Source organism: Panthera uncia, chromosome D4, assembly GCF_023721935.1.
Source record: "Panthera uncia isolate 11264 chromosome D4, Puncia_PCG_1.0, whole genome shotgun sequence".
NCBI classification, from domain to species: Eukaryota; Metazoa; Chordata; class Mammalia; order Carnivora; family Felidae; genus Panthera; species Panthera uncia.
Genome location: NC_064807.1, coordinates 86,786,078 through 86,796,992, shown reverse-complemented (window position 1 = coordinate 86,796,992; position 10,915 = coordinate 86,786,078).

Here is a 10,915-nt window from a genome sequence, read left to right as displayed (position 1 = left end):
CCACACGCCTATACGCACTCGGGCCAACACTTGCGGACCATCTGACATTTCCACGGAGCAGGTTTCCAGTTTGTGCCCAAGGAGCTGAGAGGCAGCAGATGAGAGCTGTCACCCCGCCCCGCGCTGCGGACTCCAGACCCCTCCCCCGGTGAACCTCACGGGGGACAGATGCCCTCTGGCAGGGGCGCCCTGAGGGCTGCAGAACGCGCCCCACTTGCGACAAGACGAAGACCCCATCTTGCAGCCCTCCTCCAACGGTGGCACTCTCGTGGCTGCACCCTGAGGAGGCAGGGCGGGGGGCAGCAGTGGCCTCCTGACAAGCCCCAAAGGAGACTCCCTAGCAACAAGCCATGCCACCCGGAGGTGATGCGCCCTTTGATCCGGCGAGGAAATACTTCACCAGGCCGCCTCAATCACGGTCACAACTGCACAGAGGACCCTGCTAACCACCGCAGAGGTGGGTGTCCTAACTATCACCCCCACGTGGAGGCCACAGGCCCAGGTCACTCCGTTCTGTGTTCTGTCACTCAGCGACTCATGTCGACCCAGAGGCGAGCCACACACACCAGGGGGTGTGCTTACGCAGAGACGTTTCATCAACAACTCAGCCCCTGCAAATCCACCTTCTCTTTGAAGAAAATAAATTAACAAACCCAAATATGCTGAAGGCGGGGGCGGGGGGGGGGGCGCTAAAAGGGCTCGGTTGGTTTAAATGATCTCCAACAAAGCCCAAAGCACTAGAGCCCCGGAACCCACAGGCTATTTATTCCCCAAGCCTCAGACACCACAGGAAACCCAGGATGATTACAGCCACTGGACCTCCAATCGGGCAAGACCAGGTCTGAAGTAACAAAAAGGAAGAACCCAAAACTAAGGGCCAAGTGTCCCCAGGGGCTCTCACGGGCGCGCCAAGCCAGTCACAGGTCAAAAGGAACATGTGCGCCCACGGCTGACACACCAACTCCACTCACTCGTTATTCGTAACGGGTCTTAGAGACGTCACCCCCACCGATGGAGCTCTATTGTCACAAATCCCGGGCCCCCTCCCGGCTCCGTCGTCTCGGCCACCATCCCCGAACTACCACAGGCCGTGTGTGCTGCTCTCTACCCTAACAAGTTCGCACCACAGACCACACGGCCCACCTCGCTCCCCACTCCCCGTGTCAACACCGAATCGCACAACCGCAAGATCTCTGCAGGGCCACGCTGGCTCATTAAATCTCCTCTTGCCACTGCTCAGTATGACTGGCACAACGTCATGACTCACCCGGGGTGCAGGGAACTACGAGGGCCTTTTGTTTTATTCCTTAAGAGAACAAGAAAGGACCCCCGTGATAATATATACATTATATAAACATACAATATAGGAAATATTATCTAAATCTGTAACACAGGCAATTATACATTTAACATATACATTAAATATACAACATATATGGACACCACATATAAAATGTCTTTTATTTACCTTTGTTTATATTAAGATATACCTATAAGCACCTATTAGCTCCTATTTTCCAGTGGTCACTTCCGATTTAGAATTCATATGCATAAAGCCTTCCCATTAGTGGAAGACAAAATTGCTCTCCAGACAGCACTCATCAACTGATCTGAAAAAGGGATGGCGGCCTATGGCCATCCCACCCCGAAGGTGCCCTATCTCATCGGAAAGCAGAATAGTGGGCGGGAAGAAGTGACTCATTTTCTACTTTGGGCACTTCTAAAGCGTTCGGGCATTTTTGTAACAAGCCTGTGTCATTACTGATACATTGTTTTTAAGGTCTGGGTAAACTGAGCAATACAGAATCGACACCTTACACCGTTTGAGCTGAGTAGGTGCCGTGGTCACCGCCACACCGTATGACAGGTTTCATCCCCATCTGGCAGGAAGCGGAGGCTCGAAGGGATGAAGGGCACTTGTTCAAGGTCCTCCAGCAAGTAGATGGAAATGAACGCTCCCGTTTACCTGATGCCGAGACAGGTCGTAGCCCAGCAAGCTGCAGGGCCTCCCTTGCACCCGTCAACTGCCTGAGTGCACCTATCTCTATTCCTAGCAAGACATTTACCTGCAACAGCACAGGGCGCCAGCAAGTGACCAGATGCCAGTATTTACCTTGAACGAAGACAAGTATGGCAGAAAGTGCTCCGATGCACCTGCCCCTCGGGGAGGCCCCTGCTTAAGGTGTCTGAGCTCCTGGAGGTGAAGACGGGGGCTATCTGATTTGGGTCTAAGTCTTCTGCACGTAGCACAGGACTTAGCACACTATTAGCAACAGCCACATCTAGTAAACAAATGAGCCCCAAGTGTATACGCCTGCCTACTCCAAACCCCCAGGCCCTTGGCTAGTGCTGCATCCAGGAACCATTAATAGCTACTGTTTACTGCGAGCCTGCTTGCCTCGTGCCTGGTACCTTCTACACACTTTGGTACAGGACCCACTGGATCCCTCCCCCTTCCAGGAGGATGGCATTACTACCCCCCGTTTTGCAGACAAGAACAGAGACTCCAAAAGATTAAATAACCTTAAATCACCCAGCTCGCAAGTGGATGGACGAACCTGGATATGAAGCCAGTGGACCTCGAAGCCGAGGGCTACTCTCCATCAGGAAAGGGAGCAGAGGAGAGGGCAAGGCATTCCCAACCCTGCCAGCGACTGCTTCCAGTTCAAGCTAACAATAACAGCCCTCAAGGGCAGGAGCAGTATAATCCCAAAGGGTACCTCCCCTGGGTACAAGCACAAATCCTTCCCAACCCCGCCTGATGAAATACCATCCAGGCACTTCCAGGGGCTTCCTTTCTGCAGTCACTTCGCCCAGGAAGTGTGATTTCCTTGAGTAGCTAGAAGGGAGAGAGACGTGGGCCCTGAAGCCAAGTGGTTGAGCAGATCTGCCTAAGAGCCATTAGCAGGAAATGCAACGGAGAGCTGGCCTCCAAGTAAGTTCCACACAGTAAGAAATATTAACAGCAACAAAACCACCAAGGGCTGCAAAACGGGAGCCTCAGAAATCTCCAGAGAGGCTAGGCTCCAGTGTGTAAAGGCTGGAAGAAAACATCTGTGCCAAGAGGCTACCTGTGCCTCTCTCCACAACCTCCTTCTGGTTCCCACCCTGACCTTCCCCCAGTGAGGTGCCCAGGGCACCACTCCAGCACCAGAAGACCACAGTGAATACTGCTTCCATAAAAAAACCCTAAGATTCGACACTGACTACTAGAGCAAGTCCGAAACAGTGACTGCTTTTGATTTGGGAAACCGCGCTCATTCATCCAAAAGGACAAGTTAAAGGCTCTAGGGTTAGTAAAGTCCACAGTCCAGAAACACCCGCTCTCAGATTTATACTATTACTTACAAATGGGCACAAAGTTGGGTTTAAACTTATTCTTATTCCTGAGAGAGAGAGGGAGAGAGAAAGTGTGAGTGGGGTAGGGGCAGAGAGAAAGAGGCACAGAATCCGAAGCAGGCTCCAGGCTCTGAGCTGTCAGCACAGAGCCCGACGCGGGGCTTGAACCCACGAACCGCGAGATCGTGACCTGAGCTGAAGTCGTATGCTTAACCCACTGAGCCTCCCAGGTGCCCCCGACACAAAGTTTTTTGAAGAGGAATTTAGCAGAATTCTTTCCAAAATGCTATTCATCTCGAAGGGTCCACACTACAGAAACACATGCAATTACGTACAAATTATACATTTCTCAAGAGAAAACTGGCAGAATTTTACCAAAACTGTGCAATATCCAAAAGTCAGAAACAGCCCCAATGTCCACCAATGGGAAACAGATTAAACCAAGTGTATGCACAAAACGTCCTCTGCATTGCTAAAACAGACGACGTAATCCATCTGTACGGACTGTCGTGGCATACGTGTGCACAATTTTTTTCTGGAAGGAATGACAAACTTCTCACGGTGGTTTCTCTACAGAGAGACTGGGGAAGAGCCCTTACACTTTTAATACAGCTTAACTTTCCTAACTGTTTTCTTGAAAAAAGTCAACTGGAAATATCTGAGTCGTGGAATTACTAGCTGTTTTTGTTTTTCTTCATACGCTTGTAGATTTTTTAAAAGCTTCAGAAGTATTATTTTAAAAATGTTAGCAGCGTAACACACTGGTACGCATTAATATGAAAACGTGCTCTTGATGTGTTTAAGAACGCATGTCGTGGGGGGCGCCTGGGTGGCTCAGCGGGTTAAGCGGCCCGCTCTGGGTTTCGGCTCAGGTCATGATCTCCCGCTGACAGTGCAGAGCCTGCTTGGAATCCTCTGGAGAGCACTCGCACGCTCTCTCTCCGCCCTTCCCCCCCCCCCCCCCCTTCCCCCGCCCTCAAAATAAATAAACTTAAAAAAAAAAAAAGACTCGAGTCTGGGAGGATAAACACACTGAGCTGTAAACAGTAGTTACTGCCTGGAAAGCTAGAGGAAAGAGCTTTCATTTTCCCTCACACACTTGCTTTTTCTCTTTCTTAATGAGTGTGTATACTTTTGTAATTAATTTTCTATCAGGGGGAAAAAAAAATTCCACTTTCTGCCTTAGGACAACGTTTCCACTGTCCCCAGCTATTTCTGAACACTCAGCCCATTCACTCCCCCGGCAGGTCGGCCAGGCAGCACCGCTCCCAGACAGGCCTATGTTTCTGTAGCGCCTGAAACAGAGCAGTTCTTTAAGCTCTGAACTGTATGTAAACAACACCTGCCGAAAAAAGCGCTGGAAGACACAAAGGAGCCGTGGAAAGAGTGGAAAGAGTGGAAAGAGTGGAAAGAGTGCCGGGGATGACCTCCTTTTCCCAGTTGGTCCTGCGGCAACGCATCCCATCCTTCTACACAAAGAGATGATCTCGAAGCCCCGGTGGGAGAAGTCAGCTCGCGCTTCCGAAGTCCTGTCTGCCCTCCCCCGGGCTGGCCACCAGCCACAGCAAAGTACTCGCCTAACAGGTTCCCGTCCAAAGGGCTCTCGAGTTCTGCAAAGCAAGCTGACCGGCAAGTTTTCTACCGTGGCTCACGCGGTTCTGATTCCAACTTAGAAACGCATTTTTAATACTCCAGGGGGCTTGGCGTACTGTTTTCAACAGGTGCCTGGTTCTGTTTAAGAATTTTTTTTTTTTTTCTTAAAGCAATCTCTACACCCAACATGGGGCTCAAACTCACAACCCTGAGATCAAGAATCACATGCTCTTGGTCAGGTGCTGATTTCCAAGTCTGCTGTAGTTTCCAGAAGGTCTTCCCTGACCACCCCACACCCAGGCTGGGATGGCCTTGACTCCCACGCACCTCATCTGCAGCTCCAGTGCTTCCGCACCTGAGCCCCCTCCCTGTGTCAGACACCCGAGCACAGCAAACAGGAAACAGAATGCTGCTTCCTGGCCCCCCCTCCCTCACTCACCCCGCTGGGGAAAACGTACCCGTCAATAAAGAGCAAAACTGCATTCAAAAGCTGTCATCACTGACAGACGCAGGGGTAAACGAAATGTGATAGATAAACAGAGTATGGAATACTACTCGGCCACCAAGAGGAATGGAGTTCGAACACCCGCCACAGCCTGGGCAAACCCTGAAAGCATGAAGTCAGACACAAAAGGGCCAATAGGGTATGATTTCTCTCAGAGAGACATAAAGCAGACGGTCGCTGCCAGGGGCTGAGGGACGGGAAGTGAGCAGTCAGTGTTTGACGGGCACAGAGTTTCGGTTTGGGAAGGTGACAACTTTCTGGAGGGGGGTGGCGGTTACACAACACTGTAAATGGACTTAACGCCACTGATCGTACACTTAGACATGGCTAAAACGATAAACCTTACGTATATTTCACAATAAAATAACTGTTTAAGAAAGCGTAAAGTTGTGAAAAGAACTACAGAGAACAGCAACGGAGGAAAGGAAAGAATCAAGGGAGGTGATGACACAATCGGGTTGAGAGGTCCGGAGGCCTCTTTAAGGAGGGGCTCGCTTTCTCCCCACTGGACAAGCTCCCAAGGAACACAAACGTGGCACCAACAGCCATGTGGCCTCAGACTGGTAAATGTCGAAGTCAAGACACTTGGTTCAGACTCAACCCAGTAGATGGATTAAAACCCCAAACTTCACTCATCAGACAGCTCAGCCAGGACTGAAACAGCCAGGTCCGAGACACCCAGAACTTGGTGGCTCAGGCAGGAAGCCACCTTGGGAGTCAAAAGGGACAAGGGCTAAGGGAGAAAACAGAACTGAAGAAGGAGTCTGCATTCTCTCTGGCCAGGAAATGCCACTTATGGGAAATCATGAGCAACATACACCAAGATTTACATGGGAGGATGTGCCCTAAAATTTTGTTTACGGGAAGGAAAAATGGTAACAACAACTTAAATGTCTAATAACAGAGTTAAAAAAAAATCATGGCAAGTCCATATAAAGCAATTACACAGTTACTAAAATGTTTTCCGGGGGCCTAGTTGGCTCAGTCAGTGAAGCGTGCAACTCTTGATCTCAGGGTTGTGAGTTCAAGCCCCGTGTCGGGCAGAGAGCTTACTTAAAAAAAATAATAAAATAAAGTAGGGGCGCCTGGGTGGCTCAGTCAGTTAGGTGTCCGACTCTTGGCTTCGGCTCAGGTCATGATCCCACAGTTTGTGGGTTCGAGCCCTGCATCAGGCTCTGTGCTGACAGTGTGGAGCCTGCTTGGGATTCTGTCTCTCCCTCTTTCTCTGTTCCTCCCTTACTTGTGCAGGCACGCACTCTCTCTCTCTCACAATAAATAAACTTTAAAAAATTAAAAACATAAAATGAAATAAAATAAAAATATGTTCTCGATAAGTTAAGAAAATACACTCTAACGGTAAGAACTATAAACCATGGGGGCACCTGGGTAGCTCAGTCGGTTGAGTGTCTGACTTCGGCTCTGGTCAAGATCTCTCGGTTCATGAGTTCGAGCCCCACCTCGAGCTCACTGCTCTCAGCGCAGAGCCTCTGTCCCCCTCTCACGGCCCCTCCTCCATCTGTTCTCTTTCAAATCATAAATATAAACATTAAAAAAACCAAGAACTATAAATTGTGAACAGCGTATATAGTATTTGCCTAACTTTGAAAAAACAAATACGTAAGCAAAGGAAAAAAATACACCAGTCTTTTCTGTAGTTCTCTCCATATGGTGAGCTTAGAGGTGTTTTATATTTTTTTATCTTTATTCTTTCAGTATTTCCCTTTTTTTCTCTTTAATAAAGATGTTATTCTTATGAATAGGGAAAAACGTACTCCTAGGGCCTTGCACAACGCCTGGCAAACAGTACACGCTCAAGGAGTAGCTGGTGCAGGACAGCGACTCTTAAAGGCGCTACATACTGCCTCGCCACACCGCCGCTGAGAGGAAAGAGGCTGAGAGGGAGAAAGGATCCAGAGCCCGAGCTCCAAAACCAGCTGCAGAGGTGGGAGAAGAACGTGCTCTCAGAGGGAACGCGAAGGGCCGCCAGCAACCTAAGATAGACCTCACTCTGCCCACAGACCGCTCCCGCTGCAGGCAGAGAGCTCTACAAACCAGTGCGGCTGCCAGCATCATACAGAAGCAACCCAGCCCTCGGCTCAGGCCACACGGGGCGGGGGACAAAAAACAAAATCAACAAGTACAGCTAACAGCAACACTCAACCCGGACTTCTGGCTCAAGTCACCAGAGCAAGCCTCTCTCCCGGGGCCGAGGCTTCGCACACGCCAGCCACAGACACGATCGGTGACACAGGTCCGACAACGGAGCCGGGGGTCTTGGAGCTCCCAGGTGAGGCGGCCTGGTCCAGACGGCACCTTTGAAGCCGAAAAGCTTGTCATCCACAATTTCCGTCCACCAGAAAGCTCTCAGTCTTTCTCATCCGTCCTGAGCACCACAAGCTTTATTTCTCCGTCCAAATGACAGACCAAAGGTTCCCAAGTCCACACGAGGCCCAGAAAAAAACGAGACTTTCTTAAGAAACTTGAGTTACGACTTGAAAAGCAGTCTGGTTACCCCTGACCAAACTCTTGAGATTCAGAGGCACAAAGCCCCACAGCTCTCTGCCGGAGACTATTTTTCAAGGGGAGCGCACAGCTTTAAAATCTAGTGTAGACAGGCCCCACTTAAGATCTGCCTGCCCATAACAAGACACATACGCTTGATAGTAGAGAAGCCTCATTATCAAATTTAGAAATACATGTCCTGACCCACCCGGCCTATTCTGGTGTGAAACAGAAACCAACACAGAAATGATCAATCTTAAATGGTAGAATAATGAGACATCCAACCAGCACACAGCCATTAGCAACATGAGTCAGGACTTTGTGCAAGCCAAAAAAAAAAAGAAAAAGAAAAATCTTTCAAGTACAATAAAATAATCCTTCAGGAGAAAAGAGAACTGAAATTTAAAAGGGGGTGGGGGATGGTGAAGGGGCACAACAAAAATCCCTCGGCAGGGCCCCAGGCAACCAGTCGGTGCTGGAACTAGTTCTGACTTGCCATTCCTGAAATTCTACTCTCCCAGGGCTTTCTGGCTCTCCCTTCCCCAGGCTCTTTCTTTACCCATTTGGGCTTGAAGGAGACTGCAAAGGACCCAGGCCGCTGCAGGCAGGCCCCCACAATGGGCAGAAACATGGCCCCTCCAGGAAGCCTTGGGTAACTGAAATTCACAGGTAATCCAAAAGCTTAAGGGGAAGGACAGCGGATTCTTCTCCTTCCCTAAGTAATAGTGCAGGGCCAGACCTGGCCACAATGAAATCAGACAGAAAAGACAGGCCAAGAGGCAGGAAGCTGGGAAAACTAAAGACAGGGCCCCCCGCTAAGATGTCTTCAGTCCCGCAGCCAGTGGGCCTGGAGGAGGTTCCAAGGAGGCTTAAAAAAAAAAAAGAGAGAACACAACAAAACCAAGATGGTTGGGGGAATGCCAGAGTGTACCAAAACAACTGCCCAGGAGACTGCAGAAGCACAGTAAGCCCAAGCAGAGCGTCTCCAGGGCCGTTTCCAAACATGCTACAGGTGTGGCCCAGACATAACCTGGGTCTCGGCCCTCACCCATGACCGAGACCCGGGGTCAGTTTCCCTTGCATTAGCCTCAGTCCTCCCTATGGTCTCTAATAAACACCCCGGGGCAGCCTAGCTGCTCTAGGCCGTTCTGTTGCTTCCAGGCCCCGAGTAGTGGCCGTGACACGCAAATACTGGCTAAGGATAGAATCTGGGGTGGGGAAGTCACGGCGCCATCAGCCAGGAGAACAGGAGAAAAAGTTCAGGAGCCGAGAAAGGATGAGAAAAGCGGGAAATCAACAAGAACGAGATACATTCTCGTCACCCTCCCACAGAACGAAGCGGTTTGCTGTACAAACAGAATATGAGGCTCACAAGAGCCCCAACAGACGCTCCAGGCAAGGCATAATCATTCCCATTTCACAGATGCAGGAGCCGCGGCTCAGAGACTTGCCGAGGGCAAGCCGGTGAAGACCAGAATGCAGGCTCCAGGAGAGACACTTGCCCGAGCAGGCACAGGCTCCCCAAGTGGTCATCTGCCATCCCCAAAGGAAAGCGGTCTTCCTCCAAAGTCCCCGGCCTCTGCTTGTTCTCGGTATCTCTCACTGTTCTAAGTCTGCCTTACACAAAGCCGGAAACGTGCCTGGGAGGGGGCAAGCAGCCCAGACCCGAGGACACGGACTTACAACCATCAGTTCCTGGGAGCTCCACACGCTACTCTCTCCCACCCTTGTCTCCCCATAGAGGCTGAGCACCGAACAAGCCAAGTGTTCCCGAGACGTTCGGTGCCTTCGATGCCTCTCCCGTCCACGCCTTAGCCCAGCACCTGTGGCATCTGCACCAGCTCTGTCAGGTCAGTCAGCCCTACGGGTGGCATCACGGTGGCTAAATTCCATCCTGGGGCTTGACGGCAGTTACAGAAACTACTGCTAAACACTCACCTGCGGGCCGGGCCCTTCCAGATCTTTCACCACCTCCCTAACTCTACAAGGTGGGGGATGCGAAATGTAGGCCAATGACGGCTCTCTGAACCCTAGATTTCTCTGGCAGAAGGATCTGCACCCCAAAGCCTGGGCCCCCCCAGGCCCTCTTTGCACCACACCACTGTATACCGAGCTAAAAGGCTCAGATTCGGAGAAACCACGCTCGGACTTCACACGGCTGGTTCCAAAAACCAAACTGGATAAATGTATACACAGCCACACAAAATGCACAGAAAATCTTAAGGGGCAGGGGGGGGAGGGCCAATTTAACAACCCCGTAAACCAAAGGCTTCTAAAGGTTTCTCCCTGGCAGCCATTGAGCAAATGACACCGTCTGGGGAGCCTCCCCAGCCCCCGTTTCCCCCCACTTCCTCCGAGCTACCCATTCCCTCGAAAAACACCTCCTCTCCTCGCCGAAAGGTGGGCTCGGACCTCCCACGGTATTGAGAGAGAGAGGGAGGAGAGAGAAAACCGCCTTCCAGCTTTGTGTGTGGGCAAATCCACTCCAGAGGCCCACGGTCTCAACAGCGCTGTTCGTCACTCAGGCGAAAGGGGGGAAAAAGAAAAAAGAAGGAAGGAAAAATCCCCATCTGGCAGGCCCCGAGGAGCGACATCCTGTTTATTATTAAACACGCTCAGTAACAGAGCATGGAGTATTTCGAAAATAATCCTGTCGCTGGCGCACCGAAAGGGCGGCCGGCGGCGGCGAGCCCCCTGCCCCCTGCGCGCCCCCGGCCGGCGACTCCGCGAGGGGGAGGGGCACCGCCGCGCCCCCCGCCGCCGCCGCCGCCCCCCACACCGCCCGCCGGGGAATGGGGGGAAGGGGGGGCGCCCCGACCCCGGGACTCCCGGGCGGGGTGGGGCCTCTGCAGGCCGGCCCGGGGGGAGGGGGGGGCGGCGGGGGGCGCAGGAAGGCCGCCCCGGCTACTTCCAGGCCAGCGGGGCGCTCCGGGCCGCCGGCCCCCGGCGGGCGGGAGGCGGCCCCGGGACGCGGCG